Source organism: Pinus tabuliformis, chromosome 4_2, assembly GCF_031772625.1.
Source record: "Pinus tabuliformis cultivar Carrire ecotype Pingquan chromosome 4_2, CPIR1, whole genome shotgun sequence".
In the NCBI taxonomy this organism is placed as follows: Eukaryota; Viridiplantae; Streptophyta; class Pinopsida; order Pinales; family Pinaceae; genus Pinus; species Pinus tabuliformis.
Genome location: NC_142304.1, coordinates 871,179,167 through 871,196,481, shown reverse-complemented (window position 1 = coordinate 871,196,481; position 17,315 = coordinate 871,179,167). Strand labels below are relative to the sequence as shown.

General features: G+C 40.1%; 1 pseudogene; it reads left to right on the top strand.

Annotated features, from left to right (window-relative positions):
• The first annotated feature begins 301 nt into the window (after positions 1 to 301).
• Positions 302 to 1,375, top strand: LOC149172438 (SKP1-like protein 1B; annotated as a pseudogene).
• Positions 1,376 to 17,315: the final 15,940 nt, after the last annotated feature.

Here is a 17,315-nt window from a genome sequence, read left to right as displayed (position 1 = left end):
TTAGCGGGTATAAAACAATAAAATAAGAAAACCCTAAAAGCTCCAGATTTGGGTTATGTTAACTAGAGTTAAGAAAAAATATTTAAAAAAGGCAGCGAATGGCACATGGCATGGTTATTTGGGTAATCAATCAGGCTATAAATATATTGCCCTTACCACATATCGCTCATCTCATATTGATCGAGCAAAAGTTCGTTCATACTTTCTGGAGTTCTCTTCGCTTATACACAGAAATTCAGTCCTTTCTTTTTATTCAGATCATCTTTTATTCGATTCGGATCAACTTTTTAGTTGGGGAGCCATGGCCTCGGAAAGCAAGGTGAGTTTGAAGAGCTCAGATGGCGAATTGTTTGATGTCACTGAGGCTGTGGCATTTGAATCTCAGACCATCAAGTACATGATCGAGGACACTGGCACCGCCAATGCTATTCCGCTGCCAAACGTTTCTAGTGCGATACTCTCGAAGGTCATCCAATACTGCAAGTACCATGTCGATACTCAAGACATGAGAAATCGGCAGACGAAATCAAGACTTGGGATGGAGAATTCGTAAAAGTCGATCAGGCGACTTTATTCGACCTTATCCTGGTATTCTGTCAGAAACTCTTATTTGGTATTCTTTGAACCAAACTATCGCTTTTCTTATTTGTTGTTTTGAGGGGTCTAATCTACCTGAATTACCCCAACCAAATTGTTTGGAACCTCTGAGTACAGTTACCGATGGCTTCTCCAGTAAATCAATGTTCCATCAACTAATTGTTTTTTTAATTTTTGAGATCCTTCAATGCTAGAAATCTCTGTGTAGTCTCATTCCATGTAATTGTTCTGCAATATCTTGGTCTTTAGTAATGCTCGCAGCCCTTTTGAGTCTCTCTCTTCATCTTCAGATGCTATATATTTTGACTATCAGTTTTTTCACACGCGATCCATGCTGCAAATTTGATTCTCTCTTCATCCTCAGATGCTATATATTTTGACCATCAGTTTTTTCACACGCGATCCATGCTGCAAATCTATCAGTTTCAACAGATCTTCTATGTCTGTCTCTCTTTTCAGATGATCATCCATCGATATTTTCAGATCTATCATGTCCATTTTGTATTTCCTCAATATAATATATCTTCTGAAAAAAAGATACATTTGTATATTTTACAGAAATTTTGACTTATTAAGCTTTCCGGGTTTTTGCAGGCTGCTAATTACCTAAACATAAAAAATCTGCTAGATCTTGCATGTCAGACTGTTGCCGACATGATAAAAGGGAAAACGCCAGAAGAAATACGTAGAACTTTCAACATAAGGAATGATTTTACTCCTGAAGAGGAGGAGGAGGTCAGGCGTGAAAATCAGTGGGCCTTTGAATGATTCTAGGGAATTGGTGTTTGCTTTTATTGTAGTCGAAACTATTAGTGGTATACTTTTTCTTGTTTGGATTCGTCAATTTCTAATACTGGACCGGCTTTGAAACTTTAAGGCCAATGGTTTGTTCTGGTTGAATAATTTTGTAAAGATCTCGGAGCAACTCCTTCAGTAGTATTGGGCTTGTCCAATTTCTAATAAATATTGCAACTATTCTGTCAACTGTGTAGTGAAATGGGCTCCAATTGCATGGTTTTAACGTTTTGAATTTTTTTGAATCTATGTGCACTGGTTTTAACATTTTGAATTTTTTTGAATCTATGTACACTGCATGGCTTTTTCATTTTTGATTTCCTTGTATTGCACGAATGAATGCGCCGAGTTTAGAGTATTATTGCACGAATGAATTGCCTCAGTTTAGAGGATTATTGCACGAATGAATGGGTCCAACTGTGTGGCATGCTTGTATATGTTTTACTATAGTAATTTAGAAGGTGAAGGTGGGGACTGACGAAAATGCAATTTTGTTTGGATCGCCGCAGCTTGATGCTTTCTTTTGCTAGGCGCCATGTTTGTTGTATCCACCAGTTGAGAGCCTTCTTTTCCTGCGAAAAGCTCATAAAGTTGCAAATGAGGACATGCTCTTGCATATACACCCTGTACGCAGCTATTTCAGGGACTTTGATTTCTAGTGTTGGTATTTCTTAGTTTTTGGTTTGCACGTGTTTGGGGCGGATTGCTGAGCCCTGGTCCTCCCGCTGGTCCCTGCTGAGCAGGTCTGGAATTTGACGTCCCACAGGACGTATTTTTTTATTTAAGAACGTATTTGAGGGCAGGGAAAAAATCTCTTCCAAATTATAGACAAAATTAAAAAAAATATTTAAAAAATGCCACTTATAATTTTAAAAAATATCTTTAAAATTTGAACAAAATTAAAAAAAAACCATTTTATCTATTAATTAAACCACCCATTCCAATAAATATGATGTGATTTAATAGTCATAAATATGCATTGAAATTGATATATAAATTTATATAGATTTTTTTGTGTATAAGAATGTTATTTGAAAAAAAACTATTAAATTAACTTATATGCATTAATGTTTTTTGAAATATTCCAGAATTTATAATGGAATTAAACTAAAATGCGTTATCCGGTGCAAGGAAGCGCAAGGAAGCAACTGACCTCGGTTCCCTGCATTCATCCATGAGATGTGGAAACCACAAGCAATTAGAATTTTGCAAAACCATGATTATGCCACATTAAGATAAGGCATACAGTTAAACCCTATTAGAGGATTCTTGGAATGAGAGACGGTTTGCGATATAGAGATATATTCAAGTATCAATGTTAGAATCTTGTCCTGTCACACAGAACACGGAGATCAAACACCTACCGCGTGATTTCTTTTGTTTATTAGGTCGGTTGCAGGGCATGGGCCCGAAGATTTGATTTTTTAAACTATAATGGGGAAGAGGTTTCTTAAGGAAGTTGAGATTCATTACCCCTTTCTCCTGCCATGGTCACTATGCAGATCTCAAGTTTGGTTGGACGTATAGGTCTAAGATTTATTTTATTTATAATTTCACTAGATAATTTATTTATTGTCTATGGATTGTAAGTTTTTTTCAAAGATTTTATTGTTTAAATGGCTTTACTATAAATTTGAGTTATAAATCTGATAGATTACACATTTGCAATTTCAATCTAACAAGAATCATTATAAACAACAGTGATTATCAGCCTCCATTTGATGACTTTTTTTTTTTTTTTCCGAGGAAAAAAGCATAAACTTTTTATTGATCATCCAAAAAAGTTTACATACTGATTATAACTTTGCAGGCCTGACGCACTCAAATGCGCAATTTGTACAGCTGAGAAGTAAAAACCAGAACTTATAGCTCTGTCCAAATACAGCAGAAAGACTTTCCTGTAGCTTGCTGGAGAAGCATGTAAGGTCTTCCACCCAAACAGGATGCTGTTAAAAACATATACCAGTAGTTCAAGCGGAACCCGGGAGCAATTTGTACATCTGAGAATAAAAACCAGAGCTTATAAAACTGTCCAAAAACTGCGAATTGACCTTCCTATAGCTTGCTAGCAGAAGCAAGTATGATCTTCCTCCCTACGGGAGGCTTTTAAAAACATAAACCTGTGGAAACATGCGAACCCCAGGGTCTCCTTTGAAAAGGAAAACAACCCCAATCAAAAAGATATATCAAGAGTCATTGAGAAAAAAACTGAAAACTATACAGAGAGGGATTGTGATTGTTTGTAGTGCTAACTGGATATAAACAAAAGCGAGAAAACAAAACTACTGAGAACTGTGTACAAAAAATCTTTAGCCTGCGGAAACTGCTACCAAAAAAGTGAAGATTCCTCGATCAAAGAGGTGGATTAAAAGGAGCCTGATGTGAGGAAAAGTCCTGCCCCTGTCTGGATTCTGCTATTGTCCATGCGCCCAGATCTTGCTGTAGACCAGCCTTAGAAAGCTGGTCTGCTTCCATGTTCTTCTCCCTGTAGATATGGTAAAAATATAAACTGTTAAATGATGTCTTTAAAAACATGATTTCTTCTACAATAGTCTTCAGGATCTGATTTTTACAGGATGCATTTCCAGTAACCCACTTAATGACATTCTGAGAATCTCCAAAAATTTGAATTGTGTAGATTTTTCTTTGAAGTAACCAGCAGAGGAGAAAGCGCAAAGCAGATAGCTCAGCATAGTTGTTAGTACCAGGACCTAGCCCTACCGAAGCCTTTAGAGTATGATCATGGTTCAAGTGAATGCATATGCCGGCCCCAGCTTTGTTATTCTGAGATGCTCCATCAAAGAAAGCCCAAGGAATGCCCTCCATTAAAGAGACAGGCTTTTGTTTCTTTTGAGTATCTTTGGGAGCAGGGAGCGGGATGGCAGAGTAGATGGCAGCACAGTTTATAGCAATGGTGGCTGTGAGAAAGTCCTTGTCTTGAAACAGAGCTTTATTTCTTGCTAGCCATACTCCCCAAAAGAAAATAAGGGGCAAATTCCTCATGTTTCCCTCCGGATAGGATTTCCACCACTTCCTCCAAGACTCCTCCAGAGGATCTAAACCCCACTGAGCTTTTACCTTAAGTAAACAGGTTACCTCCTCCCATATTTTTTTTGTGACTGTACATGCTGTGAAGAGATGATTGATTGATTCCTCTTCTGACTTGCATAAGGGGCACCTCCCAGGCCCAACAAGATATCTGGCTTGTAGAATGTCCCAGGTAGGGACTTTTCTTTTTAGAATGCACCATAAAAAGATCCTGGCCTTAGCTGGGCATTTTAATTCCCATATGTTTTTCGCCCACCAGTCTGGGACTCCCCATCCTTTCTTTGCCATTAAGAAGGTATACCCATCTTTTGGGGAGTAATCTCCTGTTTTGCCTTGCGCCCATATTAGATGATCTGGTTCATCTTTTAGTCTGACATTTGTGCGATGCAGTTCTTGGATGTAGGAAGCCCACTCGTTCTTCCACCTGATATTCAAATCTAAGTCTTCATCATTCTTCCAAGCCTGGCCCCAAATTGTAGAATGCCCAACTTTCTCCACCTGATTTAGATTTGTAATACCTTTGTTATTAAGATGTCTGAGAAGGCCAGGTGACAGGGCATAGGCTTCATTGCATCCAACCCATGGGTCTCTGCCAATTCTGATTTGTCTTCCATCTCCCACTTTCCATGCCAAACCTTGCTCAATCACAGAGAAAGCCTCCACCGTGGCCTTCCAGATGACTGAGGTATTCTTTATTTTCTTGTCTTGGCTTCGAATCCAATCATCTAAGGGAGTTGGATCAATGTACTTTCTTTTTACCACCTTTGTCCAAAGATTCTCCATAGTGACAAGTCTCCATCCTGATTTAGCTGCTAGAGAAAGGCTGAATTCAGGAAGCCTTTTTATTCCCCAGCCTCCCCATTCTTTTGGTCTAGCCACTTTGTCCCATGCCACCCAAGGTAGTGCAGAGGATTCTTTTGAACCTGCCCAGAGAAATCTACAGCAAATTCTTCTGATTTTCTCCATCACTCCTTTGGGAATCCAAGTTAAGGCTGCCCAATATACGGGAATGGCAAGCAAGACAGATTTAATTAGAGTCAATCTGCCAGCTCTTGAGAGCCACTTGAAGCTCCAATGGGAAATTCTGGCTTCTATCTTTGCTATGAGCCAGTTCCAATCCTCTTTTTTATAAGCTGTCGGCTTCAGCCAAAAACCCAGATATTTGAAAGGAGAGTCCAGAGGCTGGAGTTGAAAAGGAAAGAGATTTTCCATCCAGGATCTTTCTCTTCTGTTAAAAGCTGCCACACAGACTTGAGATTTTCTAGAGTTTATCTGCATTCCTGTGGCTTTCAAAAATAGATCAAAAATGCATTTAAACTCCTTAAGTTCATTGAGGGAACCATTGGAGAAAATCAAGATATCATCAACAAAAAGCAGATGGGATATGAAGAGATTTATTGCTACCTCAATACCTTTTACCTTCCCCTCTCTTCTTGCTTTGTGAATCAGTCTGCTTAGCCCTTCTGCCACAAGGAGAAACAAGAGGGGGGATAAAGGGCAGCCTTGCCTGAGACCTCTTTGACTGTTGAAGAAAGGGGAGGCAGCTCCGTTAATCAGAACTGCAAAGCTAACATTTGTGATACAACCCATAATCCAGCTAATAAAGGAGTAATTGAAACCCAGGTGGGTGAGCAACATCCGGAGATAGAGCCAGCTTATTCGATCATATGCTTTGGAAAGGTCTATTTTAAGAACAACTCCCTTCTTCTTCTTTTGTTTGACACTGTGAATTACCTCCTGTGCTACTCCAATAGCTTCGTGAATTTGTCTTCCATCCAAAAAACCGAATTGTTCCATTGATATATTTCTTGAAAGAATGGGAACAATTCGGATAGCTATTACCTTTGCAATGATCTTGTATATGCAATTACACAGGGAGATTGGTCTGAAGTCTTCAAAACTCTCCGGATCATCCTTCTTCGGAATCAGGGCTATAAATGTAGAATTGAAAGGTCTATAGATTTCTCCTTTCTGTCTAGATTCTTCTACAACATCAGTAATTTCCGAACCTATTAGGTCGAAAAAAGATAGAAAAAGTTCAATAGTCCATCCATTAGGACCTGGAATTTTGTCTTTGGCCATGCACTTCATAGCAGCTTCAACCTCCCCCTTAGAAACCGGGGTTGATAACTCTTCTGCTTCATCCTCTCCAACAAACCTGGGAAAACATTGAGCTGTTCTTATGACTTCTGCTATGGTAGCCTCTCCTGGGTCTGAGAAAATGTCCTGGAAGTGCCTCAGTCCTAGACCAGAGAGTTCTGAGAAAGAACTTACCTCCCTACCTTCTTCATCTTTAAGTCTCCAAATAGTATTTGCAGATTTTCTTCCTTTGGCAAAATTATGAAAAAATCTGGTATTTTCATCCCCTGATTTTAGCCAGATTGCCCTACTCTTAAGCCTCCATTCTTCTTCCTTGTCCATGAGGATTTTGTTTTGAAGCTTTTCCAGGTGAAGAATTCTGTCCTTTGAAGCCTGAGAGTAATATCCCTCTTCCTCAGGATTCTCCAGCAACTTCAGCTCCTCCCTAATTCCAGCCAATTCTTCATTCTGTTTTAGTTTCCTGTTCTTTGCCCATGTTATTGTTGCTTTTTTCAAACATTTGAGATTCTCCATGAACAGGAAGCTCTTGTTCTCTCTTGAATTTCTTTCCGGATGGTGCCACGTTTCCTTGAAAAGATTGATGTAGGATGGGTCTTGAAGCCAAGAAGGATTGAATTTAAAGGGGGAAGGAGGTTTTGGGGGAGGGAAAGAGAGATCAAGGAAAATAGGGAAATGGTCTGAGTTGCCAATTTCCTCGACCCACTGTCTGAATAAAGGGGCTTTTGAGATTAAGTCCTCTGATAACAGAAAACGATCTAATCTTTTGGCGATCCGGTCCTCCCCAGCTCTTCTGTTCCTCCATGTAGGCTTAAGATTGACCGGGACAGGGTCAATAAGATTATTTTCCAGAAAAAGGTTGAGAAAGAAGTCTGACAGAAGGTCTTCCCTAGCTGAAGGACCCCATGCTTCAGCTCTGCCAATGGAAAAATTTAGATCACCCCCCACAATTGACAAGGAGGACTTCATCAGAGGATTTGACATCAATTCTTCCCAAAAAATCTCCCTTCCTTGACATGGGCCATATATGTTTATAATAGAAATGGGATTGATGAAATCAGGGGACATCACCTCCATGCCCATAACTTGCTTCATCCCCCATTGATTTATGACCTTAATGCGACTGTCTCTATACCCAATTGCAAGACCCCCCGAGTGTCCTGAGGAGTCAATTGCAGAAAAAGACCAGCCTGGCAGAAGAGCCTTTAACATTGATTCTACTTCAGTAGCCTTCCCCAAGGTTTCTTGCAGAAATAGAATGTCCACTTTTGAATTTAGAATCCAGTCTTTTAAGGCCAGTTTTTTAGGTTTACTGGCCAAACCTCTGCAATTCCATGATGACAAAATCATTTTGTAACAGAGACAGGGGGTTGTGCTGCTCTAAGAACCCCAGGGATTGAGAATTGTTTCCCGTCTGCTACATCCAGTTTGGCTTTAAGCTTTGCCTTGGAAAGGTCTGACTTCCGTCCTCTCTTATTTTTGACATAACTCTGAGAAGAAGACTGACCTAGACCACCTATTGCATTCGATTGCCCGGTCTTCCCTCCCATAGATCTAAGATTGTTCTTCCCTCCCATAGATCTAAGATTGTAAGGGCATGGGGTGTGAGGGACAGGGGAGGCAAGAGGGGGCCACATATCATCAGAATTCAGCTCCAGGGACGGCATGGCAGCCGATGTAGGGTCTACATCTGGAGAGGACTTTACATTTTCCATGATTTCGTTTATAACATTGATATGTGAGGGAGATATTGAAGGCGAGCCATACATTGATACAGAAACATGCTCAGGATTTTTTATAAGAGAAGGGGAGGGACCTGAGCACATACCAGTTTCTGGATCGCTGGTTGGCCTTTTGACTGCGGGCGCCTCCTTTGCATTCTCCTCCTCTGCATCCACCGGTTGCATTTCAGAAGATTGTGCAGCTTTTTCAACATGGGGTTCTTCGGAAATTTGCTCTTTTAGAGGTTCCTCGGTCTCCATTGCTACTGATGTCTGCTTTACTATATCTTCATTCTCCTGAGGCGCTTGAGGCAGATAGTGTACTGGTGCTTTGAAGACTGCATTCCTCCGAAAGCGCCTCCTTCTTTTAAACAGTGGACAGTCCTTTGCAATGTGCCCACAATCATGACAGCGATGGCACCTAAACGGCAAGTGCTCATAATCCAACAACTGCTCGAACACATAATCTTTATACTGTAAATTGATTTTGGGGGCCAGACCTCTGCTCGGATTTAAGCTTACTAAGATGCGTGCCATTGCTCTGTTTTTTGTCTCCAAAAAGGACATATCTGCTTTAAGGAATGATCCCAGCCTGTTCCCTATGGTTTTGAACACTGTCTCTGTCCAAAGGAATGAGGGAAGACCCGGAGCTCTCACCCAAACCGGGAACTCATCAGTCCTCTCTTTGATAGCATCAAAAAGAGGGTTCCATCTCTTCAACAGAACCGGGATGTGCCCAATGGCCCAATTCCATTCAAAAACCCATTATGCCGACTCCTTGTCCTCAAAACTGAGCTTGAACCAACCTTTCGCTAGGCATTGTGCCTCGAAATGAAAGGGTCTATCCGTGACAAAACAATTTTCTCCCCATGATTGAAGAAATTCCGACGAGAATTTCTTTCCTCTTACCCTTCCAACAAGAGTACATTCTGCAATAGCTAGGGATTCTTCTATGGATACCTCCACGACTAGGACCACGTTCCCTACAATCTCCTGAGATCCAATATGCCTTAGTGGTTTTCTTTTTTCCCCTATATTCCTTATACCTTCTGCACAAGCCCTGTATTCCCCACGGCCGTCGGTCCACTCAGGTTCCTCCTGTCCCGGCTCCTCATGAACATCTTCTTCCGGTTGAGACTGGGCATGGTGCGAGAGAACAGGATCTGTAGTCTCTGAGAAGAGATGGCTTACCCCCGCACCCTTAAGTCCTCCTCTTTCTCCTACTAGACTGTCGGAAAGGCCCGCGAAACCACCTACAAGGTTCCCTTTTGGCAATGGTGCATCTTTTTGCAAGGAGACCCTGGATGACGGAGGAGAGCCACCGGAAACCCTAGTAGCGCCAAGCCCTGAAGAGGGCCCCAAATGTGAGAGATCTTCGAATCCCCTAGATGGAAAAATCCCCCTTGATTCTGCAATGCCCCTGGGACAAGAAAAAAGGGCACCTTCTGACGGACCATCAACCGGATCTTCCTTTGTCACTTGAAAATGGGAAACCTGATTTCGTTTTCTAGTGCCTTCTCTGCCATGGTCTTTACTCTGATGCAGAAAAGCTGGTTTATCTTGCTGAGCGAAGGACTCAAACCTCGACAGTTCAAAAGCCCCAAAATATTGTTTCACATTCTGTGCTGTTGGTTCCATACCCCACATTGAGAGTATGTCTTCTAGTTCCGGGTCCAGGTCCACCAACTCCTTGGGATTAACCATAGTTAGGGTAACCGATTCAAAGAAAACGACAACAAAAACGGTCAGAGAGACACAGCCTTTACCCTAATCTTGAGGATAAAAACGGGATGTAAAAACGGAGATGCTGTAACTGTAGTGATTTCCTTTGGACTGCAGTCGCTTGCATCAAAACCAAAAGCACTCCAACCTCCAGATGCCAGTCACCCGGAAATGTCGATACCCTGCGCCTTCAGACTGTATGCGGAAAGACGCCTGCACAGCTACCTACCCGTGAACTGTTACCTGGTTTCACCCGAAACCCTCTTCTCCAGATCCCCATCCTCTATCTTGTTATTCTACAAATTTTGATTGTAAACATGAACCAATAGAACCGACGACCTGCCATCATTAATCTTTCTATTTGCTAATGGCAGACCATGGCTATAGCATAATCCCCTGATAATTGAATGCAGGCGCTGCATAAGTGATTCTCTCAATGAAACGGGAGAAAAATCCCTCCATTTGATGACTTATTGTGCACTGTGGAATAAATTTACAAAAATGATTAAAATAGAGTTTTCAGTGACTCACATATTTAGTAAAAACCAAAAACGAAAGGTAAAAAAATACAAAAATGTCATCAAATTTTAATTTCACAGACAAAAAGAATTTGAAATTCCAGGCCTGCTACAGAGGTGTTGCTTGGTTGATATTCAACGGTTTATCCTGCCATCCCCTCTCCTGAGTGGTTGGATGAAGGCTTTTTGAAGACATTGTGATTGGTAAGTTTGGTGGAGGCCTCGAGGAGGGGTGTCAGATCCGGCAGTTCCTATTTCCTACCCTATACCATTATAAATACTATGTCCTTACACCTTCGTGACAGCCCCGGTTGACGTCATCGCATCTCGGATCATGCCGCATGTTACATGCATCCCATCTCCAACCTCCGGCGAATACGGGTCACCCAGCTCCGGCGACTCTGCCGTCTGCCCTGTTCCTGCCAGCCAAGCTGCCCGCCTCCACTTTGGTGTATTAATGACATTTACCAACCCTCCGTGGAGGCTCATAAACGCCTTACCAACCATCATCGATACATTATCTGCTCAAATCCGGGCAATTCAAAATCCAACCATTGAACAAATTCACTGTGGAGCTCCCGCGAACAGTATTTGAGCAATTCAAAATCCAACCATTGAACAAATTCACTGTGGAGCTCCGGCGAACAGAGGTTACAGAAGGTGATCCCCCTGCACAGCGGCGAAACAGGTATTTCAATCGACCTCTGTCGACCGCATGTTACATGCATCCCATCTCTAATGATATTTACCAACCCTCCGTGGAGGCTCATAAACGCCTTACCAACCATCATCGGTACATTATCTGCTCAAATCCGGGCAATTCAAAATCCAACCATTGAACCAACTATTATCTGCTTGCCTTTTTTCTGTAATTGTCATATCATTTTTAGAACCAATCAATATAAAAATCACAACAATGGAAAGAAAATATTAGAAAACCTATTTTTAAATAAATTATAATCTTCTTGCCTTTTTTCTGTAATTGCAATATCATTTTTAGAAAACATTCGCCAATCAATATAAAAATCACAACAATGGAAAGAAAATATTAGAAAACCTTTATCAAAATGCAGAGAACAAAAAATGATTAGAAACGCAGTACATTTTAAACAAGAAGAAAAGGAAAAAGATGTTGAAATGCCAATCACCAAGATCTCAACCTTAATTATGAAATACTCGTTCTCAGGGAACGAGAATATAGTTATTCGTGTCCGAATAACTATCGTTTTCCAGATGAATATTATATAAGTGGAATGTTTGTTTCTACGTTCATATGGATAAAGCGCAAGCAGTGACTGCATAAGTCAAAAAAGACGCACATGAACTCTTGTTCTGCAGATATTTTATGCAAAGCAACAAATATCATTCTAGAGTCACTCTAGAGTCTAGGGTAGTGGTAGGGTAGTGGTATGGAGGGGAGGTTGTTGCATTATTCTAATTTTATATTTCTGGTTTGGACCTTTCTCTCTTAAAAAGAGTTACTCCTACAAATATGACATACTCCAAATGAAATGAGTTAAAAAGAGCATGTGAACGCTTCAATTCCACATTGAAGCACATAAATAAAACTTGATGTTGAGAGAAGTTAAACCTGAGCTGAACCCTATAAGTTACAATTGTTGCAGTAGACTTATGAAGGTGAGAATACCCCTACAAGGTGTTCTCCAAGCCCAAATACCTTACAGAAATTCTTCCAAACCTTGACTGATCAATACACCTTTATTCTAAAGCATGCACAAAGGCTACTTAGATGTGCCTAAATTAGACATTAGAGGTCACCAATGGATTCAAAACATCGAGAAAATGCTAAGTGGACTCTTTCTGAGCTCAATTTGGCCTAAAACTCTAAAATCTATGAGCTCTTCACCTCTATCGTGAACAAGACTGTCAATCATCCTACAAATTGGACCTTATGTGTAACTGTTCTACAATTTCCCCCCAAAATTTGTTAAATGAGCGACAATTTCGCTTTCCACCAATGCATTCTGTTGGATGATTAAATTTTCCAACCACCCCACAAGTCCAAAAATTGCAGTCATATTGGCACACAGGGCTGAGGGTTCTGCCTTAATGCCTACCCCTGCCACTTAATCCCCTCAATGTCATACATGTGGTCATATTAGCGCCATCAAACTGAGGGTCGGACTAATAGCCTAGTCTTCCCATCGAGCTCCGTATCTCCTGGCGTGCAGTGACGTAATGGTCCATAGGAGTTGGGGCTGGCCCCTTGCCTCAATCTCCTATCATTGGCACCTAAACCTACAAACGATGGTCCTATGGGTGTGCATCAGACAAAGGATTAGGGCGTTTCCCTAGCCCCACCATCGATAGCTCCTTTTGCTCAGTGTCATGGTTGCATGTGGTGGACACGACCGAGGGCTAAGGGTCATTACGAAAACCCTCTTTGGTGAGCTCCTTCCAAAACTCAGCCAAGGGTTGTGTGGAAATAAAGTGACCGGGGGTTGGGACTAGCATCCTGACCCCTCTTTCCAAATGATGGAGACATAAAGTTTCAAGTATTGGTTCTACCCATAATATAACAAGCACCACAGTGAGCAGAGTTGGTAGAGCGCTAGAATGATAGCTAGGAGGTGAGGGGTCTAAATATGGTTGGGCCTTCGACTGACCCACACCAAATTTTTAAGTGACGTTGGGCTGCCAAATGGCAACCCAGGACTAGGCCATGTGGCACCCATTCATTGGTCCACTTCAATTAAGCATGAACCAATCAGATACGCCCAAAAACCAGTGAACCAAAACTTGCCATGTTCTAACTTGTCACTGGGTCGTACCCTACAGAGTCACCTTGCTAACTCAGCAATACAAAATCTGAGTCCGCTGCCCTTCTCAATTTTAGTTGTTTCACTAAATGATCATCACAAGATAACTTGAGTATACAGTGTCGAATTGAGGTTAAACGAACGTTGTTTGATTCATAATAACAAGAACTTCTATTTGGCGATGGTTTCAAGACTTTCTAATAACTTTCATTTTTGAGTTAAAAATAGATCACCTGATCATATACAATTGTTGTAAATTTCCATGTAGGTTATTACAGGAGTTGCTATTGTTACAAGTGCCATCATAGGTTCTACTTCAATTACTACAATTCCTATCAGCCGGTTCTTTTTCCTTTATTTAAGCTAAGTTCATTCAATGCTGTGGATTTGTATTTGGAAAGACACTTATAATTCCATCCTAATTCCTCATCCATTTCCATTTCCTTTCTCAAAGGTTGACACTCTCTTCAGTTTGTGAGGTATCATTACCTTTTCATTCTATAACATTCCCTCACCATTCTTATCAATCTCCACTCCAATATTCATACATGAGAAGGGTTCAAAATTTTCAACAGTAAAATAATTTGTTGCAACCACACAAGAACCCATAGTAAGAACGATAAAAGTATTTATTGGTTCCACACAAGAACTAGTAGTAATAACAATAAAAGGTCTTGCTACTACCACACAAGAACTAGTAGCCATAAAGATAAGATGTTGTTGCTCCAATTTAACCAACAATGGAAAATTAACCAGATGAAAGGGAGAACCCACATTTATAAATGCGATATATCTCTTGTTTGTCCATGATCATTTTCAAATCTACCATTTTAAGTAGCATATCCAACTTATTAGTGTGTTTAATATGCAAGCAACGACAAGGACATTTGACAATAATAATAAAATAAATACGACCTATTCTTGCTACACAAAACTAAGAATAGGAAATGAAACATCATCATGTCACAAGAATTTAGCTATTAGGATGTTGTTGTTACTACTCTTATGACAATATTGCTGCTACTATACTTTTTGTGCAAGGAAGGGTTTGTCTATATCTCAAAATTTGTGCACCGGATGGTTATGACTTGTTTTGAGGGAAAATAATAAAATACGATAATTATGCTTGCAGAACTTTATACTAAATTACTTTGTAGATAATGGATAAAAGAAGTTTTCCACAATTCCTACAACACTGTCAATGCAACATTGACAACTCCTTATAGATGGTTGTTATAATCTCATTAAATTTGTTCCAGGATGTTAATTTTGAAGTTTCAAAGATTCTATATAACAATTCCCAACAAGAATTTGAGGGAAATGAAATTTTTTCACAATAGGGATAGGTTTTCAATGGGCAAAAGAAGTGTCCCCCCAGTATGGCTAATAAGAGGTATTACATTGCATGAGGACATGCAACATTTTTACTAGGGAGAGATGACAGGTCTCGTAATGGACATATTTCTATACACTCTTTTCCCTATTATTAATTCCTTTTCACTTTCCTATGACTATATATTAGTCCATTCTAATGTTTGTATGTGAAATTTAGACATAAGGTGTTTTCCGTTGCATTTCCTTGGTATTTTACATGATTTTATGATTACACATTAAAAAGGTATCATATTTCATAGGGGATGTTCTATTTATAGTTGTTGCAACTCTGAACCCTATTGCTACAACTATAATTCATGTTGTTGGGCAAACTCCGAACTCTATTACTACAACTATAATTCATGTTGTTGCTACAACTCTGAACTCTATTGCTACAACTATAATTCATGTCATTGCTGCAACTCCCATTGTTGCAACTCCAATTCACAATGTTGCTGCAACTCCCACTGTTGCAACTCTAATTCACGATGTTGTTGCAACTCCCACTGTTGCAACTCTAATTCACGATGTTGTTGCAACTCCCATTGCCGCAAATACAATTCATGTTGTCACTGTTGTGGCAACTCCAATTCACGTATTTGTGATAACTTCCATTGTTGCAACTCTGATTCATGTGATTGCTATAACTTCAGTTCACGCCATTGTTGTAACTTAGGAATTACGTTGCAACCCACTGCCGCAACTCCCAAAACCATGAGTTGACAGTAGAACCTTGAGCTAGTGGAACCTTGCGATGGTTGGAAACTCGAATTGATGTTGTAACACAACTGTGATTGCATTATTTTAATATGGATCAATATTACTCATGGTTAACTAAGTTATCAAAATTATTTTGGAATTATGTATGATTCATTTATTTTTTACTAATTATTATCCAATCACGTGAGAGGATTTATCACGTGAGAGGATTTTGGAGACATATTTATTATTTTCTAATTGTTGGCAAACCAAATGTGAAAATTCTGGTTACCTATTACCGCGGTTCTTTGGGCCGGTTGCCGGCGCCGGGCTCTAGTTGCAACTTGCCGGTTGACGGTGCAGGCATGTGTTCTAGTGTTCGCTGAATATTCGTTGATGAATTTGTTGCAACCCTATCACCTTCTCCTGCGTCAGTCAACAAATCAGTGTTGAATGATTAAGCACATACAGTCAAGTGTATATCTCATGCAGTGGTGAAAAGAGGGACATGGATCGAAGGGGTGTAAGGATCTGAGAACGCAACGGTTCAAATTTTCTACAATGTCACCATTGCATCCACTTCAACAATCACGCATTGCCTGAGCATGCCCACTCCGCCAAGTGGCCTTGCATAGAGGGGTAATGGTAAGGCTTGAGCATCGACGATGGTCGGGCTAGCCCCTTCTTCCATGCCCAAGACTCTTTCTGTGATTCTCGGTTACTGCCACGACCGTTGTTGTTGCTACTACAGTTAGCCATGGGATGACTGAATCGATCATTAACTGATCCTCAGCAGTAAATGAAGAAATCCCGACCTTTAGCATCTAGCATGTGGACCTGCACTGTGCCACCTCCGTCTTTGCTAGATCGTTGGCTTCATGCTGACTAGGCCACAAGTGTATTGTTCCGCACCATCTATGTATAACGTGGTTTTCTAACAAAACTTTGTTCCATGACATACTTAAAAATCATCTGCCCATGCTATGAATTATAAACCCAAATATACGTTTCAATCTACAAATGTACACATGAGATAGGATTCGACTTGATGGCACGTGTCAAGCAATGGAAATACCATGTCAAGTGATGGAAACACCATATGACTAGCCAGGCCTCTTTTGCGTCCATGCTTCATAAAATTTGACAGATGATTTCTCTATCATCCCGAGTCCTAATGATAAACCATAAGAAGTGCCAGATTCAAAATGACAGACACTTCAACTTGATGTTATTTTCGGGATGATATGGGACTCCCATTTTCTGCACAAGTCGAAAACAAATTTGCTACATGGGACCATCTTGGTCAATAAGAAAATTTCGACCTAACCTACAAGATCCATTTTGGATAAATTATGGGTTACAGAAGGAAGGTACATGTTGGTGAAAAAAGGGGGTAAAATAATGTATCATGGGGGGAAACATGTATTAATATAACAATTCTAGGACATGAAAAAGAGATTTATGTCATAAGTTAGATTTGAATTCAAGTGGGGAGGTTAATAATTTTTCTGCAGTGACTCAAGCTAGACCAATTTGAACCTTTTTTTGCATGATGTATTTCTCAAGGTGGACTAGATTTTTATTTTTAGTTTTACATTATATGTTTTTTTTAAGAAACCAACTAGGTATTTATACACTACTGAAGAAAAACAATACTTTTTATCATAATGTGTTTCCCAAGGAAATCCACTAGGTATAAAACTAAATGTCATGTCAAGAATCAATAATGATCTCATCAAGAGAGCAAGCATGTTAGCAAGAATGTTTGAAGCTAAGTTACATGAACTGTGTGAGCACCTAACTGATAATCAACAATTTCAACATCGTCAAAAATAAATCTTTATGGTGACAATGAGATTGAATGTTGGTAAGAATTGTAAAACCCATTTGAGACCAAGGTTAAAAGGTGATAGAATTGACATGACTAAATATTTGCTTTTGGGTTTTGAGACTTTTCATACAAA